This window comes from Sinocyclocheilus anshuiensis, unplaced genomic scaffold (assembly GCF_001515605.1).
Source record: "Sinocyclocheilus anshuiensis isolate Anshui unplaced genomic scaffold, SAMN03320099.WGS_v1.1 scaffold2153, whole genome shotgun sequence".
NCBI classification, from domain to species: Eukaryota; Metazoa; Chordata; class Actinopteri; order Cypriniformes; family Cyprinidae; genus Sinocyclocheilus; species Sinocyclocheilus anshuiensis.
Window position 1 is genome coordinate 34,106 of NW_015551108.1, and position 4,678 is coordinate 38,783.

Genomic DNA, 4,678 nt, shown 5'->3' on the forward strand with positions numbered 1-4,678 from the left:
TATTTCCAAAATTAGACAAGGACACAACCATCAAATGTAAGTTGTGCTCTGGAGAAACATGACTCAAGTCCACACACATCTGTCGAAGCATCTGTCAGGGCAAACCACAAACAATATTTGTTTATTGAAGCACTTTCTCTGCTTCTTTCAAGTTTTGTGCTCTGTGTGTGACTCAAATAATCCTATCTACTCCAGTTATAAAAGCTGCTGCTGGTTCAGATTTAACAGATGAAGTCATGCCTCGACTGGACTCTTGTCGTGTTAATTGTGATAAGACTTTTAGTTGTATGGATCTTTGATAATACTTTACTATACTACTTTGCTTTAATTAGAAGAAATAATCACAAATAGAACACTGCTTGACTTCAGTTACTTGTTCATACAGACAGCATTCGAAACACTATTGTAAGCAGTTGCGTGTAGAGAACATTGAGACTCACATCTGTAAGTAAATGCGGTTGTTACTCCCAAACAGTGAGTGTGTGAACATAGCCTACCTATGAGTCATAACAGTTTGTCCTTTTGTTTTTCTTTACTTTTAATTTTTTTATAATTAATTGGGTTAAACTGGCTTCTTTTCAACTCTGGACAAACTTTATTTTATAATTTATAATTATTTTTTTCATGGTGTATTGCATATCCTACATTCTAAACAATTTGTTCTTCAATTTGCATTCTTTGAAGACGACTGGAAATGGTGTGGAATAACTTGCCTTTTTAATATATAAAAAAAATAAAATGTGGCATTTTATCAAATTAATCTAAAACATTATTTGATTATTAAAATAATCAATGGTTGCAGCCTAAAAATTAACCATTCAAATATAGACAACAGTGTGCTAAACCATGTTTACATGTAGGAAGAGGTTTGGTGGTGGAAAGTGGGAGAAAGGTCCTCACCCAAAGTTTGGCCCGTAATTTCCACAGCTGGTGCACCCAGGGGTTGTGGTGAGCTGGTGGCAGAATGAAGGAGATCAGCTCAAAATCTGCTTTACAACATTAAAGCTTGGTCAAATTGATTATTACGTTTTGAATATGGATATTTTTCTTACAAAAACGCATCGATTCACTACAGGAGCGCTACAACACAGCCTTTGTTCACCCCCCGGAGCCATGTGAGGCACTTTTTTATTATGAATGGACGCGCTTTATTTCATTTCTTTTGGACCGATGAACTGTAACTGAAATGACTGCCATTAAACAGCTTGGAAGATTAAAGACAATTTATAATATAACTCCGATTGGATTCATCTGAAAGAAGGAAGTCATATACACCTAGGATGGTGGGTGAGTAAATAATAGGCTAATTTTCATTTTTGGGAACTATCCCTTTAATTAAGCACACAGATAGAAGCAGGTTTAAAGGTGTCATATGATGCGATTTCAACTTTTCCTTTTTCTTTGGAGTGTTACAAGCTCTTGGTGCATAAAGAAGATCTGTAAAGTTGCAAAGACTAAAGTCTCAAATCCAAAGAGATATTCTTTATAAAAGTTAAGAGTCAGCCACGCCTACCTAAAACGGCTCGTTCTAACACGCCCCCACATGTCTACGTCACGATATGGGAAGATTTGCATAACGCCGCCCAAATGTTCACGCAAAGAAAGTTCCTCACTCTAGCCCCTGGTCTCTGCTCACTCTAGGCCACCGTGTGTGACGCTGTGTTTCGTTGTGAAAGTGAAACTACTTTGTTGGCTGTTCTGACTCAAAGACTGCAAGTAAGTTTTTTTTATATTTTATATATTTAAAGCAAGTTTTTTGGGCAGTGTAGAGTAAGGCTTGTTGTTTGTAATTTCTCCGATCACAAATGCAGACATGGTTTTATGTTTACACGGCGCGATGCAATGCAACGCGTAAAAAGACAGTATAAGTCATTATAATCCATAATTATGTCCCCACTTGATGCAACAAATGCCTCGTTTATAATGGGTTGTCATGTTTTTGTCTCGTCGCTCCGGCCGGACAGGGCATCACAGTATGGTGAGGGGCGTAACATTTCCGTCACACACTTGAGGTATTCGGCCAATCACAATGCACTGGACAGCTGGCCAATCAGAGCACGCGGCAAGCACATGCCGCTTCGTCCACGGTGAAAGCCGATCCTGCGATCCACAGTGTGAAGTTGTTGCATTTCCTCAGCAACCAGCACGGATCAGCTCTAGGCATGACGAAGCGGATATCGTCCTCTTTTGGAAGGCCAAAAGTAGTTTCACTTTCACAACAAAACACACAGTGTCTTCACGACATGGCGGCCACAACAATACTACAGCGAGAATAAAAGTTACGCCTTCTTTCTTTGCGTGAACATTTGGGCGGTGTTATGCAAATCTTCCCACATAGTGACGTAGACATGTGGGGGCATGTTAGAACGAGCCGTTTTAGGTAGGCGTGGCTGACTCTTAACTTTTATAAAGAATATCTCTTTGGATTTGAGACTTTAGTCTTTGCAACTTTACAGATCTTCTTTATGCACCAAGAGCTTGTAACACTCCAAAGAGAAAAGTTGAAATCGCATCATATGACCCCTTTAAGCATTATTGCATATCAAATATTGAATTATTTAACAAGTTATCGCAATCGTATAATGCAATTTTTTTCAATATCGTGCAGCCCTAGGTTTTGGCATACAAAAATAGTCAACTTTGTTGAAAAAACAACAACAACAAAAAACAACAACAAAGAAAAAAACATACCTGAAAGTGGAGTTTGTGGGAGAAGAGACAACTAGATCTGTATAGAACATGGTGGCCTCCATACAAAGACCGGTTGCCGAAGAGTGGATGATGGAGGGACCACAGCCAAACATCAGGACAATTTCTGCACGAGTCAGGTAAGCAGAATAAATTGCACTGTAAATAAACATTATTAAAACAAATGGTAAAGTCACTAGTCAAAGTAGTTTATTAGTTTAATCCCTATAACTCAAAGGAATTTATAACTATATGACATTATCACACACAAAGGTTCTTTTAAGAGCTATATCTTGAGAGCGTCTTTTTATTTATTTATATGCATGTTATGATGAATCTGGCAAATCAGAGATGCAGGATGCTAGTTTTTATTTATTTTTAAAGAATTGTCCCTTTGTCTTCATTAAGAAATATTCAAGAACATTTCCCTTCCATAGCAAAAGGCAATAAATAGTATTATTATTATTAATAATATTCTCTATATTGCACAAGGCTTAGTGAATAACTTTCTTAATAATTTGCACATGCTTTGATGTCTTTAGGTCACATGGGTTTGGAATTTAATGGATTTATACTATTGCATACATTTAAATTTATTTAATTATTATAAAACAAAAAATATATAAATTAATAATTACTTGGCCCTTCCAGGCCACTTTCCTGCAGAGATTTGATACAACCCCGATATGACTCACCTGCCTGTAGCCTTCTAGCAGTCTTGAAGGAGGATCGCGTTCAGCGTGACTGACTACTTCTTCATCCATTGGCTTATTGGCGACTCGCGTGCATACATCGCCACCTATGGGGTTGCTCAATTATATTTAACAAAGAGGGACTCTCAAACTGGGAGGAAAAGAAAGTAGTAAAAAAATGATATGACTTATATTTTTGGTAACACCATTGCTTTGAATTTAGTAGGAAAACACAAACACCACACTATTTGAAAACCCTATGTTTTTTTTACGTTTAATGCCAAGTTAACGCAGTGTGTCATTATATAGGCCTAATTGTACATTAAAAATAATAATAATAATAATAAATAAATAAAACTTTTCTCTCAATGCTTAAATTCTTACTCGCGTGCCAAGCCCGCGAAACCGGGCAGCGGGCATATATAAGCCGGGGTCTGTGCCCACCGCGCGCACAGCCTGACTCCCCTTTGATGACATTTCCCAGCAGTGCGTTTTCCTCAGGTAAATTACTTTTTACTTAACCAATTTAGTTAAATTACTTTTTAAAAGTATGGGCCGACAACAAAAGTAAATGACATTTAAAACTATGAAGAAAGAAATAAAATGTAATTATAATAAGTAATTATAATAACAAACAGTCTGAGGGAACAGTTCGTTTTTCTGAGGGTTATAATACTAAAATAAATAGCAGGCGTTTTCACTCATGAAACCAATTACATTTAATAACAATGGGACTTTTCTAAATTTGTCCTTTCCGGTAAATGTATCACATCTCACACAGACAACGATTTTCCGTCTTTTTATATACAGTCCGCTTAGCAGCGCCGTTAAACACCGTTAAATGCCGTTACATCGGTGTGACGTCACTGCTAATGGAGCCAATCCGGTCCGTTTGAGAGACGCTCTTTCGTTTCAGAGTTATCGGTCATGTTAACGTTACTTTAAAAAGAGACCAATTATACAATTATTCTTAATATCTTCATTATTCATATTTGTATGGGAAGTAGTGCGTTGTCACAGGTTTGACTGCAAGCGCGTGAGCTTTCTCTCACACACACGCTGGCGCGTGCACCGAGAGAGAGAGAGACGAGACTCATAAGCCTCGACACCTTTATAGATTAACGTTAGATGAAATCGGTCATCCCTCATTTTGTAACAACCATAATAATACTTGTTGTTGTTGTGATTCTCAAGAATGAAAACGCATTTTACTGTGGCTTATTTGTTAGTGGGCTGTAAGGTCTCATCAAATACATTGCTCTGCATTCTTCTCATCTTGCATTATCGGATAATACACA

The 4,678-nt window shown here is 37.4% G+C and overlaps 1 long non-coding RNA gene across 1 annotated transcript in view; it reads right to left on the reverse strand.

Annotated features, from left to right (window-relative positions):
* Window positions 1-1,010, reverse strand: part of LOC107662935 (uncharacterized) — a 2,181-nt gene extending 1,171 nt beyond the window's left edge. The window contains exon 1 of the long non-coding RNA XR_001631261.1: window positions 901-1,010. This is a non-coding gene — a long non-coding RNA (uncharacterized LOC107662935). The remainder of the gene's footprint in view (window positions 1-900) is intronic.
* Between the last annotated feature and the right edge of the window lie 3,668 nt (window positions 1,011-4,678).